The sequence below is a fragment of the Zootoca vivipara genome, chromosome 14, assembly GCF_963506605.1.
Source record: "Zootoca vivipara chromosome 14, rZooViv1.1, whole genome shotgun sequence".
Classification (NCBI taxonomy): Eukaryota; Metazoa; Chordata; class Lepidosauria; order Squamata; family Lacertidae; genus Zootoca; species Zootoca vivipara.
In genome coordinates this window covers 21,285,087-21,300,955 of record NC_083289.1, presented here as the reverse complement: position 1 = coordinate 21,300,955, position 15,869 = coordinate 21,285,087, and the positions used below count along the sequence as shown (strand labels likewise).

At 40.3% G+C, this 15,869-nt stretch overlaps 1 protein-coding gene across 9 annotated transcripts in view; it reads left to right on the top strand.

Annotated features, from left to right (window-relative positions):
- The first annotated feature begins 904 nt into the window (after positions 1 to 904).
- The window catches only part of MEF2A (myocyte enhancer factor 2A), an 88,187-nt gene continuing 73,222 nt past the window's right edge, over positions 905 to 15,869 (top strand). For 2 of the 9 annotated variants that reach the window (XM_060282512.1, XM_060282513.1), the window contains exon 1: positions 3,388 to 15,141. The gene's annotated coding sequence lies outside the window, so the exon portion shown is untranslated. The other 7 variants (XM_060282510.1, XM_035132268.2, XM_060282509.1 and 4 more) reach the window with 7 other exon arrangements.

Below are 15,869 nucleotides of genomic sequence, written 5' to 3'. Positions count from 1 at the left end.
CTTAATAAGGGGGGGGGGAATAGGACACATCTAAACGGTCTACCTAAAACGATTTGTTGCTTAACAGTTTTATTGTTCTATTAAGTGTCCTGTTTGGGTGAAATGTGTTGCTTTCAAAAAAAACAAACAAACACAAATGGATTTTTAAAAAACAAATAATTAATGTATAGAGCCAAACAAACTATAACTAATGGTAAAATTATCCACGAGATTTAAAAGTGAAGTAGAAAAAGAAGCTGGTTTTATTGAGAACAAAACAAGTGACATTTCTACATTACATTAGAAATTGCGTGAGGAAAAGTGTTTTGCCCCTGTGCCAGGAGCGACGTGATTGGCTGGCGGCAGGCGGACAGTTTCTCTCACACAATTTTCAACCAATCACTCTTCTCCTGTCACAACGCATATTTCGCGTGTCTCCAAGCTTTTGCCTCGCGCGGCGTGTGAAAATATTATGTGGCGCGTTCTTAGGCTGCTTTTTGGGTCGCGGACGGTAAAGTCTCATATACTGATCTCGTCTAGCTACGGAGGCTGAAAGCTCAACCTATTCCAAATCCGACCAATCCTCGCCGAGGTAAACTGAAGGGAGGGAATCATTCAATCTGCGCATGCGGCCCGCTCCCCTTCCTTGTCTATGCGTCTCTCTGGAGGAAAAAAGAGAAGCCAGCGAGGACGCTCAGAGCGCATGCGTGCATCTCTTTACACTTTCTACACCGTGTCAAGGACCGGCTTCCCAGTTCCGATTGGTCATTTGTTATCCTGTGTATCGCGCTCTGATTGGAGCCGCCGCTCTGTCAAACAGAGGCAGAGGTATCCGCCTACTAACATTCCGCTGATTGGCCGTCAGCTTCCTCCGTCCATTGGTTGGACCTTGACAGTCTTCTCTCCCGCCCTCCGCCCAATCACCTCGTGGCATTGGGGTCCTGACGGTGTGAAGAACGTAAGAGGCCGAAGCGTTCCCCTACTGCTAAGCGAAACATAGTCCTCGCGGCCGGCGGCTGTCTGAGAGGAAAAGAAGTGAGCCAAAGAGAGCCCAGGGACGCGCGCCGGGCAGTTCGAACACCCGCGGGTTCTGTCGCTGACTTAACCGGCCCAGGAAGCGGGGCGGCGGCTGTGTAAAGCGGCGGAGGAAGACTAGAGCGAAGGGTGTGTGTGGCCCGTATATTGCCCGCCTAGAGAGGCTTGAAGGGGAGTGGGCGGGGGTGGAAAGGAGTGGAAGTAGTTCCGGCAGCACCTTGGCCGTGTTTCCTAAAAATAGCGCCCCGTGGATATCCGTGCGCCGGTGTCAGTGTCTCCGGAGGAGCCTCAGTTAGGGAGGCGGCGGCAGGAGCAGCGGAGGAAGAAGGAGGAGGAGGAGGCGGCGGCGGCGAGAGAGGAAGGAAAGAGGCAAACGGGTGAGCGAAGAGGGTAGGCGCGGGTGCTCATTTATGGAGTGGGGGAGCGGCAAAAGGGAGGGTTGTTGGAGGAGAAGGTGGCCAAGGAGTTGGGGGGATGTGATATGTTTTACCCCTCAAGTCCTTACCCCAAGTTAGGGAGGTGATGGAGTTAAGGGGTTGGGGTGTTCTGCGGGGGGGGGCATAGTATGAGAGAAAATGAGGGAGAAGGTTCCTCCCTCTTTCTGCTCTCCCCCCCAACTCCTTTGCCACCCTCTCCCCCCCCCCTTCTAGCTCAAACAGTTGCAATTTGGGCTGAGAGGGTGAGCCTAGCAGATGAGGAGGAAAATCAAAAGTTTCTGTAGTATCTGTGTGATGACGATGATAATTGGTAGCTAAAATGCACATACAGTCTCTGGGCAGTAAAAAAAAAGTACACGTGTGTTTGTGTGCTTGTGTGTGTGTTTCTCCGAATACACGTCTAGCTCAAGTCGTTGCAATTTGGGCTGAGGGAATGAGGGTAGGCGGTGAAAGGGGGAAATTAAAGTTTTTGTAGTATTTGCATGAAATACTACATGAAAATAATAGGAAGCAAAAATGCACGCACATATAGTCTGGGAAGCAGAAATGCACGTTTGGCTATATTTGTGTGTGTGTGTTTATACCCTAGTATGTATATGCACTTGTGTGTAATATAAAAAAATTCCTTCAGTAGCACCTTAAAGACCAACTAAGTTTTTATTTTGGTATGAGCTTTCGTGTGCATGCACACTTCTTCAGATACATATTGTGTGTAATATGTTTATGTATATTCTGATTTGCTCATGGCTGTAAGCAAAATGTTTGTGTGTGTGTGTGTGTATAAAACACAAATATCTGAATGTATTGTCGGTGTGTACATATACATATATACATGTGTGTATATATGGTTTTTTTACAGACACACATGCTTAAGTTAATGCCACAGTCAAATAAAAATTACATGGCTATATATATAAAAACACCAGACGTACACACAATAAGACATAATACTTTGTGGTGGTTATGCATCTGTTTCAAGATTGGGAAGAGGCACTTTTTGGCGAGCTAAGTTTGGGTCATAATAAGATAAAATAATAGCTGAAGTGGTTTGTTGTGCCTGCATTAAAGGATTGTGCTGCTTTCTCCCCTCTTATTTCTCTCTTCTCTCCCCCCCCTACAAATCTCTGGATCCTTTCCCCATTGATTTTTGGGGGATTGGAATGTTTTTCATTTCTATTTCCTGCTTTTTCTGTCCGGATCTGGACTCGCAGTGTATTAAGATATCAAAAAAGGCATGCTTGGTTATTATTTTTTAAGGGGGAGGAGTTGTGGAATAAGAGAGACTTTAGGGAATGAGTGTGTGCTAAACAGAATCTACCCCCTCCTTCTACTGAGGCTTGTACACAAGAAACATTGGGGGGGGGAAGGAAGGAAGGATGTAGGCAGGCTTCTGGTTGATAGAATCATGTTCCCTCTCATAGACTATTAATTCGCTCACATTGTCTCCTAGAGATATCTTTTTTGTCCCATTTTCTTCCACTGTACCCCTTAGCTGTGGTCTGAGAGGTTGATAATAGTAATTTATGCATTGACTTGGATGAGTGTGAGAGCAAGAGATTTTGGAAGTTATGTTTCTCCATCTCCCTCTTTTTAAGAAATGGTGGATTGGTATGTGGAGATGAGGGGGGACTTGTTTCATTTTTGGGGTAAAACTGTACCCTCATTTTATGAATCTGATGTGTGGGTGGAGAATATGGGTAGCAGGTTAGGGAAAGCGAATGGTGTTTGTTAAGGGTCCAGACAGGCCTTCAAGAGCTAACTTTGCTAACGTAATGGAAGGGATGACAGTCTTGTCTGTGGTGAGTAGAGAAGTGGATATATTTGTTTTCTTCTGTTTTTGTTTTTGCTTAGAGTTGTGAGAACCCTCCTTGATAAATGGCAGGTTTTGGCTGGAAATACTTCTCCGTATTCTTTAAGATCAATACAGGTACCTGTTTTGGAAGGGGCAGCAGGGAAGATGTCAATTGAAACAGTTTCTGTTGTTTGCCAGATAATTTGATATTGGAAAGGTGTTGTGGTGTGTGTTGTTAGCAAACTTCAGGGAAAGAAATTGCACTCCAAAAATGCATACGATTTTTAAGCTTTATTTTGACTGCCAGTGAAGAAATAAAGATTACAAAGCAATTGTTTTTTCTGTCTCATGCAAAACAGCACTTCCATTTGAGGAAGCCCATTTGAGGTTACCTCAGCTTATAAAGTTACTTTTCCAACATTCTTTTCCTGTTTATATAGGAACCCTGCTGTTGATAAGGGAATCAAAGTGTTAAGCAAGTATTTTGTCCTTGTTAATGTTCTAATGACATGTTGGTAGACATTCTTCCCTTTGAGTGTGTGACTGATTGTCTTTGTTGCTTACTATAAAGAACTGTGTGAGTGACTTGCAAGGCCTTGTCACTGATGTTTATCCTCGCACATTTCCCCCCTCTTGAAACTCTAGGACTAAAAGGGAGAATAATAGATTGTAGGGTATGACAATCTACAGTCATACCTCCGTTTATGACCACAATTGGTTCCGGGGAGCCGGTTGCTCCCTGAGTTCGTTGCTCCCCGAGGCACGCTTCTGTGCATGCGCGAAGCGCCAATAGAGAGCTTCTGCGCATGCGCGAGCTGCGCAGATCGCTTCTGTGCATGCGCGAGCTGCGCAGATCGCTTCTGTGCATGCGCGAGCTGCACAGATCGCTTCTGCTCATCCGAGCGCCGCGGAACCCGGATGTAAACACTTCTGGGTCCGCAGTGGTCGGAAACCGAAGTGGTTGCAAACAGAGGCAGTCGCAAAAAGTGGAGGAAACAATTTCTGCAAACAATTCTGCAAAGTTTACCGTTTCTCTAAAGTTTGGGTTACTGTCCACTGGAATCACTGAAAGGGTTAGCAATGCACAAGTGCCTAACCACTTCTGGCTCAATGAATCTCCTGTGTTGGGTGAAGTTATTTGGGGAGAGAAGGGAGAAGTGGCATCTGGAAATGCAAGGTAGTGATGTGTTATGGGGTGTATGTATATAAGGTCTTAGCAAATTTAGATGATTGATAGCATTTTGTAAAATTTCCTGCTTTTCAGGGGGTTGGGTGGTCTTTGGGGCCCTTCCAACTCTACAATTATATGATTCTATGAGATTCTGGTATGAAATTTAACACTGCTTTCAATAGAACCACTATTTCAAAGCAGCCATATTTCTTGATAACCTGTAAGAGACTTAATATGAAAGTTTAGCTTAAGATCTTTCAGTTTGTTCAGGAGTCACATTGGTTGTTGCTGCTATGTAAGCTTTCAAAATATAGAAGAACGCTGCGAGAAAAGAGACTGATGCTTTACTGCAAAAGGAAATAATGTCTCTCTTAATTGATTGCTGCATTGCCACCTTCATTTAAATCTGTGAATGAATGTGTAGTAGATCACTAGATTTCTGTGTTTGAGGGCTAGGTTGCACATTGTTGAACATATTTGATTCACATTTCCGTATCCTACTTGGCCAAAATTATACACAGTCTGTCATCTTATTCAGCAGTTGAGGAAACAAGAGAATGCCATCTTGAGCTGAAGGGCATGCATATTTAGTTGCACGTAACAATTGCCTGTATTTCTTCTGGTTGTGGTAGATGCTAAACTATGCATTGATAGACTTCAATTAATTTGTTCCAAAACATTTATTTTCAACTCTTCATTTTTTTAGTGAGGTTTGCAATGCTATCAGTGTGGAAGGAAAGTATGATACAAATCCAAGGGTATTTGAACCTTGCTGAATATTGAGTAAACTTTTAAACTCTTATTTATTTATATACAAATATATTCTGCCTCCTGGACCTCAAAAGCACCCCCCCCAAAAAAGTGGTTGCCGGCTTGTAAATCTTAAGCCCAATTAAGTTTTTCAAGAAAATGGCGGCCAAATTTTAATGTACATTTCCCTTATTTAACTGTAAAGGATGACATTTCCAGCGTCTAGCTTTTAATTTCAGAAATAATTTATGATACTGTAACTTTGGATATTCTTATCTGTGCATCTCAAATATGAAGGGCCCTGTAAAATACCCAGAAATGAATACTTTTCATTTCTCTTGGTGTGGGCATTTACAGAACAAGATGGAAAACCTCCACATAGTTGTGAAGGATTAAATTATTCTTCAGAGACTTTCTTTATTATATTATAGTTATCAGCACCACAGTTGTCTTGAAGATATGGAAGTTCAGATAGAAAATACTTGGGAAGATTCCTTTAGACTTTGATCAGATCCTTATCTTCAATCATAGTTTACACTCAATCCCTACATTTTGTGATTACGTAGCTTTCTGATCACATATGATTGTGCAGATAACAATTTAAAAGGTAGTATGGCTCACATCTGCAGCAAAGTGGCCCAGAGTTTTGATACTTGCCATAACATGGATTTAAACTTAGAGATTTAAAAGCTCAAATTATTTTTTCTTGCGCAAGCTTCCTAAATTTCCAGCTCACATCCTTTAAAAAAAAGCCACTGTTATAATTTCGTTCCATTTAAGACATTTTGTTTTGTCCTACAAATTGTTAGGAGCAATATGTTAATCACATCTAGTTCAACAGCAACTAATAATAATAATAAATAAATAAATAAATAAATAAATAATGTGCTGACTGATACCAGCAATTCAAATGTCTTGAATTTACTTTGCCAGAGGCTTTCTTTTAACAAAAATAAATATACTGATTCTGGAACATTCACTTTTGATTCACTAGGTCATAACTTGGTGGCTAGTATGTGTACATGTTGTTGTACAATGTGAGGGGACTAGATGTTGATGCACTCAACTTTCTAAATGTTTGAATGTAAATTTATTAAGCAGAATATCATTTAATACTAATGCATGCTGAATGAGTTGATTTGCACTTAATGCTTGGGTTTGTTCCAGCTTGTGCCTATAGTGCTAACCTTCAGTGTTATGTGCACAAGCTGGAATGAGTCCAAGGTTACAGTGGGAGGAATTCTATAGTCTCACTTTCTGCAAATCCTCAGGTTTCATTATGTATGAACCAAAGCCAAACTAGTTGGTTTACAACTGTCATGCTTTGAACTTGACTTGTTTAGAAATTGATTAGCATTTGTTTTAAACCAAGGGTAGTCAGTGTGGTTGGTGAACTCAAGATACTATTAGGCTACAACTCCCAACAGCCCCAGCTAGCATGGGCCAATGGCAGAAATTAAAGTCCAGCAACACCCAGAGGGCACCATGTTGCCTACCCCAATTTTAACCCATTTTCTGGTTTGAACATAACAGGCTAGTATTTCTGGAAACTGAAACTAAATGCAGTAGTAGGCATTCTCCTTGTCATGCAGGAAAAAAGAGGGGAGTGCTTGGGCTTCTTTCAGCATGTTCTGTGGTTTAGCGTTAAGTGCAAATGAGTCCTATGCTTACTTATCTGCTGGAAATACTGGTAAAGAACAGCTCGATCCAGCCCCGCAGCAGTTGTCACTTATGAATGTTCATATGGATACAATGTGCTCTTGAACAAATTGTTGGAATTCATTGCCATGTGGAAGAAGTTTGTTCCTCTGCAACTGTCAAAGTGCTGTGACATCATATGTGTTGCTGCCTGACCTTTTGGCTTTGAAAATGAGTGTGGGAGTTTCCAGTGTACAGGGATTAGTGGGATCAAAGAGGAGGTAGAACTCTGTGCTCTGGGGATCAACCTCGTGCTGAAGAGCAATTAGTCATGTACATCACTGCATTTGTGTGCTCATCTTGCTTTTGCAAAAAAAAGAAGAAGAAGGTGTGCACATGTACTTACTGTATTGTGCTCTTGAAGTGTGTGTGCAATGTAAAGTAAGTACATTAAAATTACCCCTTACTGGTTCAGGGAAAGTGCATCAAACTACTAGCTCAGGAAAAATGCATCAAACAATATAACTATTTGAACAGGTTTACTAGTACATTGCAGGAAAAAACAGCTTGAATTGAAGTCTAACAAACAGCTGTTTGGTTAATAGTATATTGTCTCATATCTGTAGGCTGTGCCATAATTCACTTGTGATTTATCTGAAAACTTGGCCATAGCAACTCTATTCTTGACCCACTTTTGCTTTCTCATCTCATCTTCAGCTACAGTTCTCATACTGTAACTGGATTGTTACAAGATATTACAGCTTCCTGAGTTTTTCTTAAATAAGCCTTCTTGAAATGTACTGCATGTGGACGACTGTCTAATTTAGAACTGTATCTGGCGTAGTATCCAATGAATGAGTAAAATATAGCAACAGTTGAAAACAAATGCCTCACCAAGGAAGTCTTATTCCTACGCCCACTATGTAGTGAACTGAAATTATTATTAGTTCTTCCACAGTATTCTTGAATGAGTTAGTATGTGCTTTGTTTCCTTCTCTTCTGTATTTTTAAAAAAAACAAATGCGCTTTTTAAAAAACATGCTACACTTAAAGATCAGTAAACCTGCCACTTAAATTTTGTCTATTTGTATTTAGAGTTCAAAAGCCTTGTAATGATTTTTGGTGGATACTTATAAAGAACATTTTTATACAGGAATATTCTGAATAAATATTTGTGGGTATAGATGCCACTAGGTATATTCACAGGATACAATTAAGGTATGGATTTTCTTGGTTGGATATCACCAGTTGAAACGGCAATGACTTGTCACGTCCAGCCTATAGTGGCTGTCAATTCTGGTGAATGTGACAGCTGAAAACCTAGTTCTCCTGCTTTCATTTGTTTCATTTTTGGTCATGTTACGTTGCTTGAAGATTAATGGAAGGCATGTCACAAATGTTCAGAGCACTGGGGCTTCTTAGGATACAGATGAGGGAATTTCTCTTAGAATACTTCTGATTTTCTGATGTAGGTTGAACTGTGGTCGCACCATCACTGTTGAAGTCCAAACTTGTGCAAAAATGGAAGTTTTGACTGAAAATAAAAGGCTATTGGATAGTCAATCCCCCCTCAGTCTCCCCCCCCATCTTCATTTGTACACCCACCCTCTTTCCAGTTTACTTCATGCATTTGGATGAAATAGATTCAGATTTATGAGTGTTCTGTTCCTCTAAGCTGCCAGAGCTGTTGTCTTTACCTTTGGAACAAGTAGCAAATGTGACCTTGACCTCATTCACATGTACCCTTGGGAGTTGGAAGCTGCTTCCCTATGCTGTGGTTTGTGTACTGCTCACAAGTGTCCGTGAATGGCTTGTCCAATATTGGTGCTCCAATTCCACGAATCTTTCTACCCTATTGTTACCCTGCTGGGATAGTAGGGCAGTGATTATTAGCATGGACCCTGCCCATGTGATTGCTTGTTCTGTGTTGTATGGCATCACAGCAGAGAAAATCATTGGGAGAAGCATTAGAGGAATTAGGATAGCAAGGTGTTGGGGCATTGTGTTAAACAAAAACAAAGAGAAAGTAGTCTAATGATTAAAAATAAATTAAGAAGCCACAATTATTACAAATAATTAAGATGCCACGATGCAACAATTGAAGGTTGGCATGAAATACTTTCAGAAACGGAAATGTTAGAAGGCAAATATATTTATGAATAACAAGACAGATTTCATTGATGTGGCAAAACATTTCAGCTTCAGCCTTTGTTAGCTGCTCTGATAAAAATGAGAGGATACTGTTGCCAAGGTGGCAATTATAGAGCTTTGAAGATGGAATGTTCAGAAGGACTTCATTTGCTGAAGCTAAGTGATGTTGGTACTATCATCCAGGTTGAAATAGTGTGGTATTACTGTGTCCATTGTGCACAACCAGAAGTTTTTTTCTTTGCTAACATTGTACGCTCAGTTGATAACTGTTGCAGTTATTGATACATCGGACAGAATATGGTTCTCAGAACTAAAATGTTTTATCAACCGGTTGTTCCACTTAATTGAATAAAATTCCACATTTGTGGTTTGTAAAGTGTTTGCAAAGGTCAGTTGTGGTTTTACCTACATACTGAATATGACATCCTGGTTTTTGTACTTGGTAATATAGATTATATTGCAGGACTGGCAGGTGATATACTATGTCCTACCTATCCTGGTGCTATTGAAGGTAACTGTCTCCATGAAATAAACACAGGTGATACAGAACCAAATTGATTAATAAGGCAGCCAAATACAGATGTTACCCAAAAAGAAACATAAGCATAAATTATTCTTAATAATTATGCATAACAGTAAAATCTTGACCTATACTGTACAATAAATAAGACATACTTAAAAAGAAAAATATTTGTTCTCAAGAGAGGCCACATGACCTTGTCTAAGTTGGGTAGCCTTCACTGTGAATTTCGCTGTATTAAATATTACAGACCCATCTGTACTGGAAAACCTATATTAAATCTTATCCATACCACTGAGGGCATTAGCCACCACTAAAGATTTCTCTATCTTTGCTTAGGTATTTTATTACATTTTACTGCATATGCAAAAACACTGATCTCTGGGGATTTTCTTAAATCTCCCTTCCAGACAATTGGCTTCATAGTCTGAAAATGCAGGCCTGAAAGTACGGTACATTGCAGAGAAAATGTGGATTTACTTCAGGCAAGTATTTCTCTTCCTTGCGGTGTGAGTTTTAGGTGGGAAAAATATCAGAAAATCTGGATAAAGTAATGTTCTGTTCTGCAAACAGGTATTGGAGCCACACTTTAATATTGTAATGGCTAAGTTGGATTTCAGCAGCAAAAAAGTCACTGGGCCTAGTCCATGTGTCCTCATTCTTTTACTATTAGCTGTCCAGGTGTTTGTGGAGGATGACTGAGACTGCTCTGTTATACACAATTTGAACCAGTTCATTTATTGTTTATCACATTTAAAAAAGAGAGAGAGAAAATTTCCCTCAAAATGAAATATAAAATTGGCATTACTTCTGCTTCTTCCTGCAGGTGGGCTGTGGGGGTTCCTGGTAGGAGATCTCGGTTTACGCCTCCGTTTACGAAAACCTCCCTTTACGAACGCTGCAGACCCGGAATAGTTTACATCCGGGTTCCGCGGCGTTGGATGCGCAGGTGCGATATGTACAGCTCGCGCAAGCGCAGAAGCGCTTTATTGGCGCTTCGCGCACGCGCAGAAGCGTGCCTTCGGTGAGCAAATGCCTCGGCGTTCGCAAACCGAGGTACCACTGTAATGTACAAATAAATCTACAGTGGTACCTTGGTTTATGAACACAATTGGTTCTGGAAGTCTGTTCATAAACTGAAGCGTTCATAAACTGAAGCAAACTTTCCCATTGAAAGTAATGGAAACTGGATTAATCTGTTCCAGACGGTCCGCAGAGTACTTAAACTGAAGCGTTCATAAACTGAAGTGAACTTTCCCATTGAAAGTAATGGAAAGTGGATTAATCCATTCCAGATGGGTCCGCAGAGTACTCAACCTGAAGCGTACTTAACCCGAAGCATGGGTGTAATTGGTTCCGGAAGTCTGTTCATAAACTGAAGCGTTCATAAACTGAAGCAAACTTTCCCATTGAAAGTAATGGAAAGTGAATTAATCCGTTCCAGATGGGTCTGCGGCGTTCGTAAACCGAAAATTCGTAAACCGAGGTGTTCATAAACTGAGGTTCCACTGTATTGGGCACTACCATAGAAATGAATGGGTTCTGAAATGCCCCAGATTTCCACCCCATATGTCAACTGAAGAGTAACCTTGGCAGCAGAAACCGAGGAGTAGCTCTGGTTTAGCAAACTTGCCTGCTCAGTATGCAAAGATCATGTCTTGCCTGTGTACAGTTTGCATCAAACCATCACATAGGATGATGGCTTGACTTGTAAGGCAAGTTGTTTGAATAAATAATATCTGCATATTGCACAATATCAAAATAGATGGGCTGTGGATCATAGTTCTCTGTTCCCAGTAGTCTATTTCTAATAATCTGTTCATTGAGTAGAGCTTCCTCTACTCTTAACTGGATATTGAGATCCCACTTCAGACTGTACTTCCTTTGCTGCCTCTCATCGTATCCTAAAAACCTGTCATAAAGACTGGCAATCATTCTCCAGTTGGTCTCCCACTGTAAAATTCTTTATGTAAGGGGCACATTTGTGATTACATAATAAATAATCTAGCTCACTCCCACTGTTTAAGGAGGAGTATGTAAAATTCCCTTCTGTGTTATCCTGTCGCCTCCACAGGTTTTACAGGAATTGGAATTACAAGGACAAAATTTAGATTTACTGATAGGTGGTAGAAGTAGAGCTCTCAGTAATAGTTTGTGAAGACTTGGAGGCTGGTGAATTGCTTTAATAGGAGGCTTGTTGACAGCTTCAGCCAGACATTCAGAGTTTGCCAACAATGGGTAGCTTTCTCTGATCACCAGGTGATAGATTTCCATCTAGTGTCTCCCAGCTACCACAAATAGGATATGCTGTTCATTGTTTATTGACACCTACTTTGATGGAGGAGGTTTTTTCTAGGCAGGATGTAGGCCTAGTGGATGTTGCATTTACAATTACAAGAAAGAAATCAGTTACAAGAAGAGAATATCCTCTGGGCAGAAGATGTTCGCTGGTCCTTCTTAGATGTTGTTATGTGTTGGTACAAATTAGAGCTAAGCTGTAGAGTGTAGACAATTAAAAAATGTTTTGCTTAGCATCATTCCTGGTACAGGTATTTCTTGGCCTTTACTGGGTTTGTTTCAGAGTTTAGTGACTATTTTGTTGTTCTTAATGTTGAGAAGGACATCTAAGGTAAGGGATATGTGGATTTTCAGTGTCGGTACTGAAGGTTAAGTTGATAGTTAGGTGTATAGAATTGATGTAATTTTTAAAATTGTCCTAACACCCTTTTTACCATTGGTCTACCATAAAGATACCATCAATATAAGTCAATTACTACCATATAAGTCATTTGCTAACGAGCTTTTTGAAGATGTCCTAGTTTTTCCATGAACAGATTTGCATACATACATGTACACACCCTGCTTGATGCCAAAAGAAATCAAATGCTTGATCCAGATGGTTTCACAGCATGTTATTACAAAATCTTTTCCTCTATATTAGTCAAAGCAGCCATTGAAATCAGTTAGTGAACTATTGAGGAACAGTACATTATACCTGAAACACGACTGGATACTACTATTGTGATAATTCCTATAGAGGGAAAATACTTATTAGTTACCTCATGCCAATTTATCACTTAAACCTCTAGTATAAGATTTTTACTAATACATTACGGTATTATGCACAAATACATATATAGAAACAGCAATCAAGTAGGCTTCATTTGGAAGAGGAAAATGAGAAATAATATATGTTTATTAGATTTTGCATGCAATAAGGAAGAGGAAATGGTGGTGCTGCTCCAATATGCAGGAAAGGCCATTGACAATTATTGAGTGACCCTTTTTATCTGAAATACTAAAATATTTCAACTTTGTAGTGTCATTTTGTACATGGGTATAAACTACTTAATGAAATCCAGAGGCAAAAGTATGTCCTAATGGGATTATTCTGTCAGGTTCTAGACAGTTTCCTGTTATTGCCTCTGTTTATTCTAGCAATCGAATGGTTAGCAATTATAATGAGAGCATAAAAAACACAATAGTGGTTAAATCAATAAATACACAGAAAAACATTTATATGGATTTGCCTCATGCTCTGTCTTTCTGATTTCCAATCCTTTCCACTCTGTTCAAGTTTCTCCTGCCCCATCACTTCTAGTGTGTCCCACTAAGCTTCCAAATGGACACCAGTTTCCTAGAATGATGGAGCACCTGCTGCTCCCACCATTCTTCACAGATACTCATGGACCACAGTTTAGGAACCTCTGCTTTAGTGGTTTAAACAGCTGTAATTATCAATATATGGAGCATTGGTGACTGACTTAACACTAGCTCATAGTGGTCACACTTCTTAATAATTACTTTTCATACTATAAACTGATGAGAGTTGCTATAACATGACTAAAATGTAGGCTTAAAAGGTAAAGGGACCCCTGACCATTAGGTCCAGTCATGACCGACTCTGGGGTTGCAGCGCTCATCTTGCGTTATTGGCCGAGGGAGCCAGCGTACAGCTTCCAGGTCATGTGACCAGCATGACTAAGCCACTTCTGGCGAACCAGAGCAGCACATGGAAATGCCGTTTACCTTCCGACTGTAGTGGTACCTATTTATCTACCATTCTTGCACTTTGACGTGCTTTCAAACTGCTAGGTTGGCAGGAGCTGGGACCGAGCAACGGGAGCTGACTCCGTTGCGGGGATTAGAACCGCCAGCCTTCTGATCGTCAAGCCCTAGGCTCTGTGGTTTAACCCACAGCGCCACCCGCGTCCTTAGGCTTAGATCCTTGTTAATGTAGCGTCTGCTTATGAGGGGTAAGAATTGCCTCCCCGGTCAGGTAGGAAGTCTTTGTTTTGAAGAGAGTGATTGTTGCTACTCCTTTCTTTTTTTCGGCTACTCATGTGCCATACAGGTATGTGTGGTAGTACAACATTGTTAGCAGTTCTTGTAGGGTATATTTACAAAGTGGATGTATAGGTTTTTGTACAACATCTAGGAAAAACTGACATTTGCAAGGGCATCTGTTGCTGGTGCAGAACTGGCAGTTGTAACATATAAACTGGTCTGTGGCCCTGTTCTCAGTCCAAATGGAATTATTTGCCAGGTTAGATACTCAGTTTGCTATTGGCCTGATGCTAACTTGACATGGATTTTGCACACCAATAGATCATGTCAGAGTTCCTGATGTTTTGGGTGCTCTTGGCACCCAAGCCAAAACTGTTGGTCACTGGGACCTTGCCCCTTTAGCTCAATTATGTGCATGTCTTCCTGGAGCCAACACCCACTGAGTTCAGTGAATTTCATTATCAGGTAAGCATGCACAGGATTGTGACTTTAGGCTACTGTGCTATACCCACTTAACTTGGAGCTGCTCTAATGTTTCTGTCTACTGATGTTTTAGTCTGTGTTTTTAATTTTGTTTTTTGTATGTTTTGTTATTTTCTGTAAGCCACTTTGAGACATATAGTGAAAAGAGGGTATAAATTCTATAAAGAAATCTCACTAGTTTAGTATTGCGCTTCTCTCTGCCATTTACACTTGTACTAAAATATTGGTGATAATCCAAAGCATTAAAGTAGATAAACTGAGTTGTCTGCATTTTTGAGAACTGTCTGTCTACTGGTCTCATTTAAAAAAAAACCAAATTGTACAATCAGTGCTACTCTTAGTGGCAGAGTTCTTCACAGATCAACTGTGCATGTCAAAAGTTCATATGGCATTGTTCTAATGTAGAGTTGAAAGGGTAACGGTTCCCTGTTTACTTTACTTAGGGCTCATCCATGCCACATGATGTCCTCTTCATCCAAGTAGCAGTCCATAACACCCCCCGCCCCTAATCTGAATATTTCCAGTCTGTGGATAATCCAATAGGGGAAGAAATCCAATATAAAATCACACAATACATGACTGAGTGCACTGAAGCACATTCTGTGGGTAGGCTTTAGAAGGGTGGTGATGTTTTGCTGGATGCCATCTACGTATTACCTCACCACGACTTCCATGTTGTTTCTATCAGTCCAAAGGAAGGATGCAGCCCACCCTTTTTCACCTGCTGTTGCTGAAGGCATATTTGTGGGTTGTGTGTTTTTTCACAGCTCTTTTGTGTAGAAGTGCTCTTGCACAAAAATAGCTGCATGAAAAATAAAAAATAAAAATTGCTCTTTTTGTACAGGGGTGGCAGGAAATGAAAATGGAAAGAAGAAGAAGCTTTTCAGAATGTGAATATGTATGTATTAAAGTAATATTTGTAGCCATGTGTGAGGGTGTTTCTAAGATAAATGGGATTAAGTACTTTTGTCCCACTTTCATGGCTGCATGGATTAAAAGTTCTGTCTTGGAAGATGTGGGTTTTTTTGGTATTTGAAATAAGGATATAATGCTTCACATCTTTTCAAAGCTTTTGATTCCTATTGTATTTTTTTTTGGCAACTGGTTGTGAAGGGTGTGTGTTAATGTTGCATTTGGAACTTCAGCTTCAATGTTCAATTCAATCCACTGCCATTTTTATAATAGTGTGTTAAGGTTTTCAGAATGGATCTATTTTGTTAGCTATAGTGAAAACAAAAAAAATGTTTCTTACCATATCTTTAAAACAGATGATTGCTGAAGCATACATAATCACTCCAAAATCTTACGTTTTTCACAATGAATTTACAAAAATGCTCCTGACATTAAGTTGTAATGGGGTCAGTACTACTATCAGACACTTGAACTGTGGGAAAATAAAGGAACGTGGGACAGGAAAAGGAAGCTGAGAGTGAGGCAGCCTCTTGAATGTTTAAGGTGCATATGGGATGATAGTCACACATTTCCATCTTTCCTAGTTGAGACAGGACACATGATGCAATGGGAATAACATGGACAAATCCCAAAAATAAAATCAATAGATATCATGAAAGGGCTCTCACAAGATCAATCCCTTGAACAGTAGACTTATGATAGATATACCAATAT